We start from the raw sequence: 17,378 nt of genomic DNA on the forward strand, positions 1-17,378 counted from the left end.
GCCCGCTCCCGGGATCCCCCCCCCGGCCGGCGCGGTCCCTCCCCGCGCCTCGCCGCCGGGGCCAAACCGAGACGGGGGGAAACTGAGGCACGGCGCCGCGGCCACGGCCGCCGCAAAACTTTCCGCCGCCGAGGCGGGGGCGCCGGGCAGCGGCCCGGGGCTGACGGCGGCACACGCGGCCGCCCCCCCCGCTCCGCACACGCAGCCGCCCCGCGCCGCCGGCAGCCGCGCCGGGGGAGCGGCGGCGGGCGGGGAGCGGCCCCGGGGGCGGCGGCGCCGGCTGCGAACCCTCGCCCGCCCGCGGCCGGCGCTTACCTGCTCAGGCGGCGAGGGCGCGGGGCGGCATGGCGGGGGCGGCGGGGAGCGGGCGCTGCGCCGGGCGGGCGCTACGGCAGCATCGGGGCAACTCACGGGGAAGCCGTGCCGGGCCTTTTGTCTGCGCGGGGCGGCGGGGCGGCGGGGCCGCCTCCCCCCGCGGGCGCCGCGGCGCTTGGTACGGCCCAGGCATTCATGCCAAGCGGCTTTCACACATGGAGGCTTGTCTCCAGCGGCTGCTGACAAGCCACAAACAAGGCGGCCCCCTCCCTCCTCCTCCTCCTCCTCCCGCCTCCCTCCTCCTCCGCCGGCCTCCTCCATGCGAACTCCAACTCCGGTGACAGGCGCGGGGCAGGGAGAAGGGCGCCCGCCGCCTCCCCGCGAACATGGCAGGCTCCCGCTTTCCCCCTCGCCGGGAGGGATCGGGGGATTCCAGGCTCCCTGCGGCAGGAAAGCCAGCGCTAAACCCGCCGAGTAAAGAGCACAGGTCCGCCGCGTCCCACCCTCGCCAGCGCCGCCACGAACCATGGCTCCCAGCGCTCCTCGAGGATCAGCCGAGGAGCCGGCCAGGAATTCGCCCCGTTTTCCCCCTTCCAAGGTCGTGCAAATAGCCGGGCACGCCAAACGGCGGAGATCCAACGCCAAGGGCCTCGGGGTCAATTTCATCCCGCAGCAACACGGTGGCGGGAGGCAAGGGAAAAAGGCGAGGGAGAAATCACAAAAAAAACAAGCCCTCATGGACTCCCCCAAATTTTTACAGTCTCCCATTACTCCCATAACAGAGGGAGAGTGCAGTTGTCCAATGAGAAAGTCTAGGTGTGTCAAGGCATGGCCAGCTCTTAGAACCCAAGACACCCAAAAAGGGCCTGGCCCGACAGCGGGGCCATGTTGGGTCCAGGCTTGCAGAGATTTGAGCTAAGTTTTTTCAGTGACTCCAACCAAGAGGGCTCCCTGGCCGTGCAGGTTTGCACAGCCTCCGTCCGGCAAAAGCCAAACCAAAACACAGCCCCTGTGAATCATTAAACTCTGCTGCCTTGCGTACGGGTTCAGCAGGGTTCAGTCGGCCCAGAAAGCAAACCACATGACCGACTGTCATACATTTCGTAACAAAACCACAAAACTCAATCTCAAAAAACACATCCCTGTCCAGGGATAACAAAAGATTTTTTTTTCTCCGAGTCTCGGCTGTAAAGGCCTGTGGAGCCCAGAAGACTGTTGCACAAGAATCAGCTGGTTTCATTTAATAAAGGTAATTATAATAATCATAATAATCACCAGTTGGATAGCTTTTGTTGTTCGATGATCTCAAAGACATTTTACTAACCCAGACTAGTATTTTTATCTTAAATTTAACAAGTGGTAAAACATTTGGGCAGATGAAGTGACCTACTCAAGGTCATCTTCCGAACCTGCAACAGAAGGGACAATACACATTTTTGAACTGAAGTGCTCACCAGAAAAGCCACTTCCCAAAAATAGAGCTCCTACAATTCTCCCAAAACTCAAAAGTTTTATTCAAGTCACAGTTTTGCTGAAAGAAATTTTAACCAGGTGTAATTTGTAGCTTGGATACTAGGACAGATGCAAATAAGGTTCTTCCCAGGAAAGAGAAATAGAGGTCAAGTGGAGAAGGAAGACTACAACCAAGGCTGACTGGGGAGAAAGGAGAAGGGGAAGAGCAAAGGCAGGAGAGAAGGCTGGAAAATCAGAGATACACCTACAAATTTCCCAGCTGGAAGAGCAGAATAGCTCCAAGAGATCTGGCTGAAAGTTTTGAAGGCTATGTGAAGAATATAGAAAGGTGGAAAAACGTAGTCTGGAATTTGACCTGCAGGAAAATCAAATCAACCACTTGCAGTCAGGCACTTGAGAGCTGATAAGGTGCACTCGCACCAAAGCTTTGGCCACGGTGTCAGTGAACCCCCCAAACAGGCTGCTCAAGCACTCTCACCTCGGCAGGTGCTGGGAGCTGGCACTGCAGGTCCTCCAGAGAGGATGACTGCCACACTCAGCCTCTTGGAAGCAAATCCAGATTATGGACAGAGCAGTCATCATGTCCAGCTTCATCTCCCACAGCCTCTACAACACGACACAGGGCAGCAGCTGTGCCCACTGGTGCACAGGGTTCTGCAGAGCCTGACATTCAGCTCCAGGTTTTGGAGTCTAAAGGGAGAAAAACCTCCCTGTATTGTCACAGGTTTAATTTCAAGTATCCACATTCTGCTAACAGGGTGAAACAACTTAAGCTAAGCTTACCTTCTCTGGGAATGGCTGTGCCCAGTGGATAGCCTTTCTCCACTGCTCCAAATCTCACTCTTTTCAGTCACTTTTCAACCTTCATGAAGATGACTTGGTCTTCCTTTCCAGTCTCTGGACTTCCTAATGCCTAATCAGCTCTGGTTGAGGCCACATCTTCTTGTAACTGCTGAGAGCCGCTGCTCTTGGCAGGGTGGATTTTCCCTCTTCCTTCATTTCCATAACGTTTCCCTTCTGTTTACTTTCCCATTGCTCTCCTCATGGCCCCAATTCAGGACAGCATGTAAGCACATGTTTAATCTCATTGATCTCGTGGCACTCCATGGACGAGGGAAAACGTGGGTCCCTTTGCCCAGCTCCTGTTTATGAATTTTATGTTAAAGGGACATGAGGTGAAAAGTCAGAAGTGGTCACCCAAGGGTGGACTGGAGCATGGGCTTCCCCCTCCTCTCTGCCAAAACCTCAAACAGCCAGGCTGCTGATTCCTGCAGATGCTTCCTCTCCCGGGTGTGTGTGTGCCCAGGGAAGCCACAACGCTTTTAAGAAAATCATAATGCCTGTGGCAGAAGAGGTGAGCATGCCCTCTCTCTCCAAAACAGCTGGCACCTTGGGAGCTGGAGCACATCCATGGGAGATGCAGACAGGCACGCCCTGCGGGAGAGGAGGAAGCGCGGGCTGGGTCTTCCATAAGTCCTCTGTGGGGGCTTTAACCCCTTTGGACACTGCACCCGAAAAAGGAGGGTTACCCTCTCTGGGGGCTCAGAGAGAGCCCATCCTGGAGTTATGCTCCCCTAGGCAAAGAGGAATTTAATGTCTGGCCTCTCCTACTGCTGCTGTTGTGCTTAGCCTTGTTAGGTGGGGGACTTTCCCAGGTAGGTGAGGAGCAGAGAGATGCTGAAGCCGTGGGGTCTCATTGTCAAATCTGGTGGGCCTGATGGGTCTGGGCACCCCCAGCACATGACATGATCTAAACAAGAATTTGCAGGATCATATTTTGCACTCAGGTGTCTAAATTCCACCTGGGTCCTGCTTTAGGAGACCAGGAGCTTCCTTTTATTTGGCTCGTCTCTCAAGTAAGAATTGTGATGCCCCTTTCTTGCACTTCTATTCGTTTAGATCATGGTGGAAGATTTAGGGGGCAGCAGGAAAAATAACACCCTTTCACTTTGTGCATGTACAATGTCTTAAATAACTGGACCCCAACCCCAATCCTGTATAGGTGACTGCTGTAAAATAAGCAGCATGGGATAGGAGAGTCTGACCCCCATACACAGGAAATATACCTAAATTTCCTTGCCTGCTGCGCCAAAGCCTTCAGCTGTTCCCTCTTCTACAAATACATCAAGAATGTGCAAAAGCCCCCTATGTTAGTCCTGTTTTCCAAGTGGGAATGCATGCACCTGCACTGTGTAGATGTTCTGTGAGTACAGGGGAGACCAGACACCTTCAGAGCACACTGGGTAAACTGTACATATGCAGATCATCTGTACAGCATATGCACAGCAGGTCTGACAATTTTTGGATTCATTAGACATAGTGTGTGAACGCTATACAGTTCACCTCCCAAGTGTGCAGTCAACCTATCCTGAATTTCTGGATGTTCAGCGACCCAACTATCTGAAAGGCCTGATGGGCATGTGGAAATTCTGGATAAGCATATGCAAAATTGAGATTTCATCCCAACCAAATTCCCAGGTGGAGAAAGACGAGATGTCCAGGGAAATAGGCACACTTGGGAGCTCACGATGCTGGAAAAGAAGGGATGGTTCACCTGTACCTGTGCAGCAACCATCCCTATCTCTTCTGACCTAGGCTGCTCTGCCTTGCCCAGCACTTCTCATTGAGTGCTCAGGCTGTTCCAAAAGCTGCAGTTTTGTGTCTGCTTTGCTACCCTGAACTTGCACAGCCCTCTGTGGCTGCCTGAGCACACATATCCTGTCTCATAATGTGTAGACTGGTTATATTTGCTGCCTGTCCCTCTGTCTCATGGAGTAAATGTCCTGAAATGGTCACGTTTTGCAGTGCTCCGAAGAGCCTTTTGCTCAACCCCACCAGTGTTTCCCCTTGTCAATACAGACCATCTAATTTCACTGCTAGAGCTCTTTCATTCCTGGTTAGAACTCAGACAAAATATCGTATAGACAATCTCAGGAATCCTATTATTGCCAATTTTCAAGCCATCTGTTACTTTTCTTGAAGTCCCTGGTCTTCAATTCATGGGCTTATGCAAGAAGACCAGCCTTCACTAAAAGTAACTTTTGTAGCTCGGAAAGGCTCTGACACTGGAATTGCAGGAAAGGACCCTAAAGTGATTGTGTGTGTGTGTGTGTTTTCAAGCCAGGTTTCTGAGCTGATGCTCTGATTTTCAGGTCCTGGCTCTCAGCGCTGCTCTGGGGTGACACTGCACCGCTCGGCCGGGTTTAGCCCGTTCTGCTGGGGGCAGAGGAGTGTGGTAAGAGGAGGAGAAGGGTGGCTGCGGAGCGGTGCAGCAGAGGTATCCGGACCGTCCTGAGCCGGAGGGGGCTGTTCCCTGGCAGTGCATTGTTTCCCGGTGGTGTCATGCCGTGAGGTGGTGCCGGCTGTGGTTGTAACCAGCAGGCGGAGCTGGGCTGGATAAACAAGCGAGAGCTATTCATAGCCATGAGGAGGGCAGAGCGCTCCTCTCCTAGCAACACAGCCAGGAGAAGAGCAGGAGAGCTCTGCCCAACTGGTGGAGAGATGTGTGTGCGAAATGTTGGTGTTCTTCCCTTCCCGAGCAGTTGCCGCTCCATCGCTGTGCGATGCCTGGAGCCCTCTCACCTGCCGCGCTCCCTCACTCTGAAACCTCGGTTTAATCTGTGATGTGCTTGTGTGGGTGGTGGCCAGCTCTGTTTCCTGGGGTTTGATCAGTGAAAATGTCCTTGCCTGGTTTAAACGACCAAGAGATGAGAGTTAAAAGGTGGGGTGCAAACCTGCACCCTTGGGCTGCAGCAGCCAGGAGCTCCTGGCAAGGGTTTGAGCAGGGACACCACTGCCCTGCTGCCTGTCCCAGGGTGGGTGCAGGACCATCCTTGATCCAGCACACTCATAAATACCCACAAACAGCTGTAGGGCTGCTGCACTATGCCATTTCACTGTCCCTTTCTTACCAGAAGGCCAGTTACATCAAAACCTGCACGTAGGGTCTGAGTTATTTTCTTGGACATGTGGAGTGAGGCTGGTGAGGCACTGGAACAGATTGTTCAAAGCAATTGTGGATGCCCCATCCCTGGAAGTGTTCAAGGCCAGGTTGCATGGGACTCTGAGCAATCTGGTCTAGTGGAAGTTGTCCCTACCCACCGTGGGAGGGTTTGGAACTGGATGATCTTTAAGGTCCCTTCCAACCCAAACCATTCTTTGTTTCTCTGAAATCTTAGGGTATAGCTCTGGAAGCTTTGGGGGCAGGTATGTGATAAAGCCATGACAGGGGAATTCTACCAGGGAAGTGTGCAGGGACAGCTTGCAAAGGAAGCTAGCACACCCAGCCGTTTGAAAAATTAGGCATGTAGTAGCAAGGTACTGACAAGTGTTCCACACACCTGTAACACTGCCAGTAAATCAAGCAAAGGCATTTGTCAGCTTGTCATTAGGAGAGTAATGAGGTAAGTACAACAGAATTTAGGGCGAGCAATGAGGCCAGCATCCCTCTGCAGTAGATTCGGCCAGAGACAAAGAAGAGTCAAAGTTTAAAAGCAAACAAGACTCCAAGCAGAGGGAGCTCAGTTCCTAATGAAGAGCATCCCTTGCTCTGACCTCTGCGTGGTGCAGACTGAGTCAGATCTCTGGGAAGGACCAAGGCTGCCTTCACCCTGCTCCTGCCGCATAATGAGAGGTGCAGACACCTCAGGACCCCACACCTCTGATTTCACTGGTCCATACTCATAACAGATGCCCTCAAATCAGCATACAGGTATTTTGATCTCTGCTAGACCACAGTGAGCAGATTGTTGACATACACAATAATTTTCCAGCAAGGTTTCAATGTGTGAATTTAATTAATTGTTGGGAACAAAAAAAGGAGGGGAAAAAATCAGAAGCTCAATTACAATGTCTATCTGAAAGCTGCATACTAGGCCTCCACATCTCTCACAAAACATGCCACCACTTGAACTCCAGGAGTAATTAAATTTTATGAAGTTTGGCGAGAAGAGAGGGCCTCAACTCATAGTTTACCATTTGGTTACAAACTACTTGCTAAATAGCAGGAGAATTATCAAGTCCAGGAATACTGGGTTCTGCCCCTAGCTATAGGCGCTAGAGGTTAAAACAGTAAAGGGGTCAACCACCGAGTCATGTAATTTGGCCCATCCAGATGAAAGGCAGAGTATCTGAAGGAGTAAGAGAAATGTATTCTGGTTTCAATCATTGCCATAATGTGCAGCTTTTTTCTTTAGATTTGCATTGCAGGACGTTTAGGTGTGCAAGGGGTCACGGACCGAAGCCTTGGCCAGTAAAGTTAGGAAGTGCCCTGTCATGTAGACAAAATAGGAGTAGGGGAAAGCCAGGGATGTAAGGTGTGCTTCCTCAGGGCAGCCTCCCAGAGTCTGCAGGAAATTCAGCCCGGGACTCTCACTTAATGATCTCACTGATTCAGCTGAAAAAGCAAAAGCCCAGTACAGCTAAGAGTACGTGATAGAAACAATGATAAGGCAAGAGGGAGGGAAGAAAAAAGAACAATTGATTTAATGCCTTCTTCATTTGTATTTAAATAAATAAAGATGCCAATAGAAGGCTCTAGGCACCTTACCACACAATTAACACAACCAAAGAGAAACCAAACTATGCACCACTCCCAAGCAGCATGAAATGATTATCCAGAATGCGCTCTGCCACCTCCCAGAGGAAAAAAAGACTCGCCCCAGCCCTCACAGCCTCTCTCTCCAAAGGGTGACATTTGCAATGTGCTTGCCTTGCAGGCATCTGCTGGGAAAGGGGGACATTGCACCCCTGAGAGCCTCTGCTGCCCTGCCAGGGACACCCCTGCACCTCTGCCTGCCCATGGCCTCAGGAGACATGAAGTGCTCCTAGTGACTAGCACATTGGAAAGAGATACAACGTACTGCTCTTCTTCCTTAGCAGAAAAAAAGTTGGCTCACCCAAGGCCCTTGTTGACGCTGAAGAATACTGCTGGCCCTGGTATAACGAGCTGGAAAACTTCTGTGTCCTAATGAAAAAAAGGAAAGGAAAAAAACCGTAATTTCACCGGCAGTTGTTTCACTAGCGGGACTGTAACAAGCTCCAAGCCATAATGCTGTTAGTGTTTCTCCCACCACCAGGCACTTTGAATTGTTTCTGTTTCCCATTAGCATCTCTTGCCCAATGCTGCAGCTGCACACACACCCACCCACCCCTGTCGCTGCCGGTGGAGCCAGGGCTGGAGCTGACAGTGCTCCAGCTCCCAGCCCTTGGCTCCGGGGACACAGCCTTCCCCTGCCTGCACCCAGCATGGACACAGTGCCTGAGCCCGGCTCTGCCAGGCAGGGGCAACCCAGGGGTGTCAGATGTGGTGCCCGGGTTCTTGCAGCATGCCAGCTGCTCTTCCTGCACAGCAGTAGTTTTTTGCTTGGGTTCATGTGGATGAACCTCGATTATACCTGGTGAGCAGAGACTACTTTTGTGGCAGTCCTGCTCAAGTGCTAAGCCAGTCACTCTCAGAGCTGGGGCAGGGTGCTCCAAAGTCACCTGTGAGTGAATGCTTGATGCTGTAGAAGGATCCCTCCTGTCCTCTCTGGCTTGTCCCAGTGATCCCCAGCCCCACCTTTCACACAGAAGCCCCCAAGAAGCTACAGTGCTGCAGGGCAAGCTCAAGGGCACACATCAAGCCAGCAAAACAGATCAACAGATCAGGGACTGGGATGAGGCAGGGGAAGGGTAGTACCTGTGTGTGTTGGTCCAAAGAGACCTAGCAAAGATGGGGCATTCAGATAGGACCCAGAGTCAGAGGGCAGAGAGGCTGGGTACCATGAGGGGGGACAGTGGGGGAATCAAAACTTCATCGAATCATAGAATCAAAGAATCACAGAAAATGCTGGGTTGAAAGGCACCCATCAGGCTCATCAAGTCCAACTCCTGGCCCTGTGCAGGACACCCCAAGAGTCACACCATGTGCCTGAGAGCATTGTCCAAACACTTCTTGAACTCTGTCAGGTTGCTGCTGTGACCCCTTCCCCGGGGAGCCTGTTCAGTGCCCAGTCACCCTCTGGGTGAAAAACATTTTCCTGATATCCAGCCTAAACCTCCCCTGACTCATCTTCACGTCATTCCCTTGGGTCCTGTCACTGGTAACTGAGTGAAGAGATCGGTACCTGCCCCTCTGCTTCCCCTCATGAGGATGTTGAAGACAACAGTGGGGTCTCCTCTCAGCCTCCTCTTCTCCAGACCTCTGAACAGACCAAGTGACCTCAGCCATTTGCCATAAGGCTTCCCCTCCAGACCCTTCACCATCCTTGTGGCCTCCTTTGGACACTCTCTAATAGCTTCATGTCTTTTTTACATTGTGACACCCAAAACTGCCCCCAGGACTGGAGATGAGGCTGCCCCAGCCCAGAGCAGAGCGGGACAATCCCTCCCTTGCCCAGCTGGCAATGCTGGGCTGGTGCCCCCAGGACAGGGATGTCCTTCCTGGCTGCCAGGGCACTGCTGACTCATATCCAATTCGCCATCAACCAGGACCCCCAGGGCCCTTTCCATGGCACTGCTGTCCAGCCTCTCATTCCCCAGGCTATACACACAGCAAGGGTTGTCCTGTCCCAGGTGCACAGTCCAGCACTTGCTCTTGTAAGTCTTCATCCAGTTGGTGATCACCCATCTCTAATTTGTCCAGGTTTCTCTGCAGGCCCTGTCTGCCCCCCAGGGAGTCAACAGCTCCTCCCAATTAAGTCTTGTCAGTGAATTTACTTAGTATTCCTGCCAGTCCTGTGTTCAGGTTGTTAATGACAATGTTGAAGATCACTGGGACTAGGATGGAACCAGCCTGATGTCCCCCCCATTCACCATAACTCTTTGTGCCCGACCTGGGAGCCAGATGCTCACCCTCTGTGTAACACAGGTACTCTGTGTGCCGGGAGCTTTGTCCAGAGGGGTTCTGTGAGAAACAGTATTGAGAGCTTTGCTGAAGTCCAAAACCATGTGCTGGTTTTCCTGCTAATTGGTGTTTGATTGCTGACTTTTTCCTGCCCAAGTAACTGTTGCTGTTATCAGGGAAATTAACAGCTGCAGTTGCTGGAAAAAACTCTCTGCTGCAGTAAAGGCTCTCTGCTGTTGTTCTCCTAAACTACCTGCTCCAGACTGAGTATGAGCTGTATCCAGACCATCTGGGTGACTGCAGAGGTGCTGTGGGGCAAGCTCAGACTGGCATAATGCACAGTTCTGAGCACTGGTCAAAAGAAAGAGCTTGTCTGACTGGGCACGGGAAGGACCAGTGTGTGGCTGGTTCTCCAGACCTCTGGAAGATCCAGTGTGCAGAAGAGAGCAGCCTCCAAGTCCTGTGCCAGCCAAGTATGGGAGTCAGACATCACCTCCAGCCTTGGTAGCCTGGCAGAACTAGAAAACACAAGTCTTGAACCACAGATCGTGGTTTTGCCAGGTTAATCCTTACATCTCCTCAGCTCTGGCTCTGCCCTCACAGTTGACATCTGACCATCTGCTCTGACAAAACCCTAAATTCTTGCAGGATGAGGTTACAAAGAAGAGACTTTCAACACTGCAGTAACTTTCATTTGTCTTTGGGTTCTCTACAGGTTCACATTTACCAGCTATGGCAATAACCAGAGTGATCCTTATAAAGCAAGGCAGGGTTGCCAAAGCAGGGGCAGATCAGAAGGTACTTGGGAATCACAGTTGGAGACATCTCTACAGTTACAGGGATGACACCTGGCAGCAAGGCTGCACTTACGAAATCTGCACCTCACGCATCTGGCAGGTCACCTCCTGCTCCACTGCCCCGCAGAGCCAGTCTGCATGGTCCCACAGTGTTTGCCACCTTGGTGACCCTGACACCTATGCAGTACAGAGCACAGAGTTCTGCTGCTGCTAAATCTGCACCAGAGCATGCAGGCATAGCAGAGCTCGTGGGACATGAGCTGGCTTGGGTCCAGTACTAGTCCTGCTTCCTCAGTTCAGCAGTGTGCCTTCTGCAACAAGCCTTGCCCTTATTACTTTGTGCACAGCTCCAAAAAGGTACCATGACTTCACGGGATCAAGGCCAGAGCTTTGAAGTCTGCAGGGCTCCCTGGTGCTGCACGGGCACAGTGACTTGGGTCTTCACTGGCAGGACACCCCTGCACCACCTTCCACTGTGTGAAGATGTTTGCAGTATCCAGGGGAGCAAAAGGAGGAATGAGTGACATCAGGGGATCTGCCTCTGACTGGGAAATCCAGAGTTTGTCCCAAGGTGCTCTCAGGTGTGCTTTGTCACCTGCCCCAGTGCCAGGTATGCCTCAGTACACACACCCCCATAATCCCAGTCCAGCAGCCATCATCACACTCCTCTCAGTGGGCACTGCCTGGCTCTGAGCCTTCTCCTCGAGTTTTCGTCAAATGCCAGAAAAGCTCCTGCTCTCTTGTCCCTGGTGGCCAGAGCTCACATTTGGCAAGCAGAGCCCAGCAATCCTGTGGGAAGGCATGCTTAAACAGAGGAGCTGAATATATCTCCTTCCTCATCCAACAATTATTCTGCTTCCTTTCCTCATTCCAGGTCCCCAGCCTGAGTGCCTCTGCCTCGGCGCACGCTGGATGCACTCCCAGCAGTGCTCAGCCCTGAGTGTCAGCTGGGAGCGCGTGCAGCCACAACATCAGGCATGATCCCTGATCCCAAACAGCACCAGCTGTCACCACCTCAACCCACTGGGACTCGGTGTGATGGGGTTTTTTTAGAGTACACATTCTGCCAGCCCCAAGCCTCAGAAACCCACCGAGCTGTGCATTACTCAGCAAGCCCCAATCCTAACCACCATCCCAACAAGGAGAAGCCGTGGTTACACTGCTGCCTGCTTGGGGACAGGCGGTTGACAGAAGGAGGGGTGACCCTCCTGTGAGTCAGGGAAGCTCCTGGCAGTCTCTGAGCAGGCCCCTGGGCAGAGGACTCGTCCCATCCATAGGTGCAGAGATGCCCAGCAGAGCTCCCCAGGGAGAGCCAGTGACATGCATGGAGGGAAGAGTGAGCCAGGGCAGGCAGTGTGGACTCGGTGGGACGATGCACAGAGGGAAACCTCTCCTATCAAACATCTAGCCTTGAAATAGTCTGAGTGACCTCATCTGGCTCTCAGTATACTCCAAACATGGGGGTTGATGTTAAAACTGTGCTGCTTAGGGTGGAAGAGCCTGGTCCACTTCCAATGTATTTCTGCCAGGAATATTGCCACTGGCTCCAGCGGGGATGGGGTTTGGGCCTGAGGGAAGGGGAAGAGGTAGAATGCAATGCCACCATGGAGGAATCAACCCGTGTTTCCCAAAGCCAGACAGCCATCCTCCTGGAGGCAGAGGTAGTAAAAGGAGGACATCCAGACGGGAATGAACTGACATTTGGAGATATCTGACTCCATAACTCTTTGTCTCTCCAGTACTTATTGTTTCTACAACAGGAGTGGTTAGTGCCCCCACCAAGGTCAAGGCCTCCCTGACAAGGCACCGAACGGGCATAATGAGAAACAGCTCCTGCCCTGAGCAGCTGAACTGGAGATCAAGGGCATGGGAAAGGGGGACAGAGGTGGGAAATGACTTGCTAACCATGGCACGGGCTGGGAGAAGAGCTGGGATCACAGACATGGGTCTCTCCACCTCCCTTCCACCCCTCTCCCCCAGCCCAGTGCCCTCGGCAGCGAAACCACACAGACACTCCTCCACAGCTCTGTGCGGCTGCAGAGTTAATGAGTTAGGTCTGTGAATTAGTTAATTTCCAGGAGCGGTTCTTTCATGACAAACACCACACAGCAGGCATTTTACATCTACAGCTACAAGAGCAGCCTCTAAGCCCACAACCCTTTGTCAAGAGTAAAAATAGAAAACAGTCACAGTAAATGGGAAGAGACAGGAATAAGGCAAGGACAGGGAAAGATGGAAGCACTACAAGTTCTGCGGAAGAATGGAGGCTTCAAAAATGTCCAATTATCTCCAGAATCTGTGTGCTGCACACTTGTTTCAGCAAGATGGTAAAGAGGGTGGCTCAGGGCTACACAAAGTCATCTCTAACAGTTACTGGGATTCAAACACCTTAGACTCATTACTCAATAGTTAGGGAGTCCATCCTAGCCCAGAAGCCACATCTTGCTACACTGGCTGAAGCTGAACAAGGCCCTTGCGTTTCCATCCCACCAGGATGAGGGGGACCAGCAGTGTGGCAGCCCTAGCAGTGCTCAGGGCCCCCAGAGGTGAGGAGTAGTCAAGGCAGAGGGAGGCAGCTGCGAGCAGGGGCAGTGCAGAGGGACAACTGCAGCCCCCAGAGCCCCTGTGGAGGATTGATAAGGAACACCAGGGCAAACACATCCTTGGGGAAAGATTCCTTTGAAGAAAAGAGAGGTGCCAGGGGGAGCACTCAGGAAAGAGGGCAGCTCCACCCATAAGCACAGCTGTGCTGGGCCAGCTTAAAGCTCCGGGCAGGACTGTAGCCACTCTCCAAGTGCCAAGGGAGGAGATGCTGGAGGAAAAGAGCAGCCTTCCCATGGACAATCCTCCAGTCCTGAGCCAAGCTTGCCAGCACAGGGATGGCAGTGGGTGCACAGCCTGTCCACACAGAGCACCAAGTGAGCACAAGCAGGGCTGTGAAAGGCAGTGCTGCTGCACAGTTGTGGTGTACAGCAGGCACAGAGGAACTGCGACTTTGGTGAGCGGTGTTTCCTTGGTGGGGCGCAGGGGAGGGGTGGCAAAGGCACGGGCAAGTGCCAGGCAGTGGAAAAGAGGGAGACAAAAGAAGGTATTTTAGAAAATAATGGAGGGGATTGATTAGGAATGGAGCAAGAGGGAATGGACAGGTCTCTAGAAGATAACACAGTAGGGAAGGAAGAGGCTTTGGTGACAGGTGGTGGTGGAAGAACAAAAGAGAACAAAAGAGAGGTGGTGCGAGGAAGAGAGCATGAACACAGGCTGAAATGAGAGACTGACATAATGGTGGGGAGAGCACCCCTCAGACATCCTTCAGAAAGGAAGTGGCAAACAGTGAAAGAGGGAAAAAAACCCATAAAATGCAACAGGAAGAAGTGGATATCATTTTATCACTGAGTGTGAGGTGACGCTGGCATGCAGGAACCCAGTGATTGAAAAGCACAGGCAGAATGGTAAATTCCCCTACATGTGCTTTGCACACCACAGGCACAAATAACCTGGGGATGAAAGGACTGAGTGTTAAATTGGAGTGATGCCCAGAAGAACAGCCCACCACCTTTCCTACTGTGTTTCTGGGCTAGGCCTAGAGCTCAGGCACCAATCCACCCCAGGCAAGACATCCTGTGTCAGTGCCCCCCTAATTCCACAGCCTGCTGGGGAGGAACCTACTGGTCTTTCTCTGAGGATCCCAGCCTGGGAAGTGCAGGAATCCTGCCTGCGGGGAGCCAGGGTGCTGAAAACATTGAACTGCTTTGAACAATAAGGACGTTCATCTCCTCACCTTGGGTGCTCTGCCTTTCACCTACACTGAAGGCTTTAAATAGCCACAGGGAGACAACACCAACACTCTCAGGGTCTGCCTGGGCTCCCCAGGATAAACGTGAGGCTGGTCTCAGCACACAGAGAGAGGAATCCAAACACCATGTCTGTGGTCGTGGTCCCTGCTTCAATGCTCTTACAAGGAACATTTTATGTATTAAAATATAATTTTCCCTGTAACTTCCTTTTTAACACTGCTGGCTGTTCAGCCTGGAAAATGTGACTCAGGAAGAGGCTGTGGACATCTCCCTGAACAGAGGGGAGAGCAGCGAACATCAGAGAACAGAAATCACATCCCTTGTCATACAGACACCACCCAGGAAGGCCAGCCTGCCTCTGCTCTGGAGGAGGGCTTGGGCAGAGGAGGGTTTGTATGCTCTGCCACATACAGCCCTTTCCTTCCCTGAGAGGATCAAACGCATCATTTACAGCTGTGATTATCAAAGCCAATCTTTTGGTCTCATTGGTCAAACTGGGGAAATCTCCCAAGTGCTTGTACTGCTAAAATAAGATCTTGTTCAGTGGAGATTATGCAGAACCATCTCTTTCCAGGCACATTTTGTTAGCAAGGGATTAACTAGGAATGTTGACATTTAAGTTGTTGTCACTGCATATTTGAGGCTGAGTGTACATTAATTACAGGGCAGCACGGCTCCCAGCCTCAAAGCTCCTTTTTTAACAGAAGAAGGGACCAAGGCTGTGCCTCCCCGTGTGTGTGCGAGGGGTCGGACCTATGAGGTGCTCCAGGAGGGATTTTAAAGGGGAAGATCAAGGGACAAGGGGAGACAGTCTGGTGCTACAGAGGCAGCCTCAACGAATATCACATTCAGGTGAATGGGGCAGTGTGCACTGGTGGAAGAGACTGTCATTTCAGGCATCATCTTGTCATATTTAAGGAACTGGGCAATTACTAGATGCTCTTTGCAGAACCATATTTATCTCCAAGAGGGGAAAAAAAAAAAAGAGAAAGAGAAAGCATAATATCACTTCAGTGACTTGGTTTGTCATTTTGGTGCTTGGATGGCAGGTAATGTTTAGGGCCATGCTTTCCTTTATCCAGCCTGGGTATCTCAGATGACTCTGAACTAACCCAGCTCAAAATATCAGTACAGCCATCCATCACATCTCATTCACGCTGGATTTCAAATCTCATTATGTTCCAAAAAGGCACAGGCAGAAACCCACCGTTTTGTCATTGTCCTAGTATTTCCAGCGCGAATGCATCCAAAATACCACAAGACCAATGGTGCCTCGGCACACGGACATATGGCAGGAACAGAGAAAGCTGCTCCGGTGCAATTGTTCAGCTCCATTTCATGGAGAGAGCTGCACAGGGGGAGGGCTGCGTGGCGGGTAGAGGAACAGAGAAACACGCCAGGCTACACAGAGCTGACAGAGGAAGCAGGACCAGAGGGAGAGCAGGGCATCGAGAGACGCGTGCAACTCGAGGGGAGAGACAGCAACAACGGCAGACATCCCCGAAGGAAAGGAAAAAAAAAAAAAAACCAACGGGGAGGAAAGTGGCGGGCAAATAAAGGGGGAAAGGCGGAAAAAGGTAGGAGTAGGGAGGGAGGGAAGGGAAGGGAAGGGGAGGCGATGGACGCGCGCTCGGGTCCCGCGGGCAGCCCCGGCCCTCCATCGCCCCCTGCGGGCCGGGCGAGGAGCTGCGGCCGGGGCTCCCCCTGCAGGGCGGCACCGCCGAGCGCCCCTGTCCCGGCGTCCCTCCGAGCCCTCCCCGGCCCGGGGGTCCCTCCGAGCCCCCCGCCCCGCCCTGCCGGGGGACCCCTGCTCTGTGCCTTCTCCGAGTCTGGCGGCCCCGCTCCTGCAGCCCTGCCGCGGCGTCACGGAGCTCCCTTCCTTCCTCCCTCCCTCCCTCCCTCCCTCCCTCCCTCCGCTTGTCAGAACGCTGTAGCTGCAAACTGCTGTCCCAGTCTCCGAGGGAGCCCTGTCTCCTCCATAAGAGGGGATTTCTGGATAGATGAGACCCTCCTCAAGGGGCAGTGAGATGGAGAAACAGCTTTTGAGGAGACTCGGAGAGAGCTGATGCATCCCCTCACCACCGTCAGGCAGTGAGGAAGATGCTGCCGGAGGAAGACGGACGCAAGCTTGCAGCCCACAGCAGTGGTAGACCTCAGCCTGCCCGTAGTGCTTTGCTCTTAGCACATGTGATCCAAGGACGACCCATGGGATCATCCCGTGGGATAAGGGTCACAAAACCCTGGCAAAGGGACTGGGGCACTGTGATGAGAAAGGCCACCAGAACTGAACAGGTCCTACTCCTACCGCGGTGGAGAGGGACATCTTCACTTACAAGGATAACATGGGGTGGCCGAGGTGTCTTGAATCTTTAACCAAGTAGTAAAAGCTTTGGGCGTTTTTTCCTTTCCTCCGTGTGTAAGGGACTCCCACATTTCTCCTCGTCCTCCGTCAGCCTCGGCCGGGTGCTGGGAGCCCTTGGCCGAGCGCCGGGCGCAGCAGCAGCAGCGGCAGCGGGGAGTGTTTAAGTGCCCCCCGAGGCCCTCCCGCCTGGGCGCAAAGCGGAGAAGCAGCTGCCTGTTTACAGTGGGAGGGTGCAAATTGGCCTTCGGGGAGAGCCGCACCGCGCAACTCCCTGCAGCTCGGCTCGGGCGGGAGCGGGGGGGAGACCTCCAGCTGAGGAAAACAACCAGGAAGGCGAATATCTGCCATTTCCTAGGGGGAAAGGATTCAGAGGAGAGCTGTCTGAGTCTATTAACTGATGCTGGTTCCTGTGGAGAGATGGTGGCACACCGGTTTACTTCAAATAGTCTGTTTCCATCTCTAATACCACCTTCAAGCGTTCAGACCCAGACACACAGAACTCCCTTCCTGCTACCTTCTACGGCGTGTCTCTCACAGAGGATTTTATTTTCCTAACGGGAGACACGAAGCAGGGTTTGCAGTAAATGAAAAGAACCGTGTCCATTTGCATGGTTGCATAATCACGTTATACAGGGATCTTTCAGACTCTGGAGAGCAGAGAGAGAGAGAGAGAGAGAGAGAGAAAAGTGGGACGTCATGAGCGGGAGCTAAAAGCCAGATCTCTCGATGAGATCAAGGAATAGATGTGAAATCAGTCAGATGGAGAAATGTCTGGATAGCTCTTCCAAACAGTGAGAGTCGCAGGCTTAGCT

At 52.8% G+C, this 17,378-nt stretch overlaps 1 protein-coding gene and 1 long non-coding RNA gene across 3 annotated transcripts in view; both read right to left on the reverse strand.

Moving 5' to 3' along the window:
• The window catches only part of LOC138115759 (uncharacterized), a 46,323-nt gene extending 45,835 nt beyond the window's left edge, over nucleotides 1–488 (reverse strand). For both annotated transcript variants that reach the window (XR_011153715.1, XM_069025172.1), the window contains exon 1: nucleotides 316–488. The gene's annotated coding sequence lies outside the window, so the exon portion shown is untranslated. The remainder of the gene's footprint in view (nucleotides 1–315) is intronic.
• A 6,162-nt stretch (nucleotides 489–6,650) lies between these two features.
• Nucleotides 6,651–16,607, reverse strand: LOC138119961 (uncharacterized). The gene is made up of 3 exons (XR_011155684.1): nucleotides 16,538–16,607; nucleotides 7,686–7,753; nucleotides 6,651–7,183 (listed from the first exon to the last, which is right to left on the reverse strand). It is a non-coding gene; the product is annotated as an uncharacterized lncRNA (long non-coding RNA).
• Nucleotides 16,608–17,378: the final 771 nt, after the last annotated feature.

This window comes from Aphelocoma coerulescens, chromosome 1, assembly GCF_041296385.1.
Source record: "Aphelocoma coerulescens isolate FSJ_1873_10779 chromosome 1, UR_Acoe_1.0, whole genome shotgun sequence".
In the NCBI taxonomy this organism is placed as follows: domain Eukaryota; kingdom Metazoa; phylum Chordata; class Aves; order Passeriformes; family Corvidae; genus Aphelocoma; species Aphelocoma coerulescens.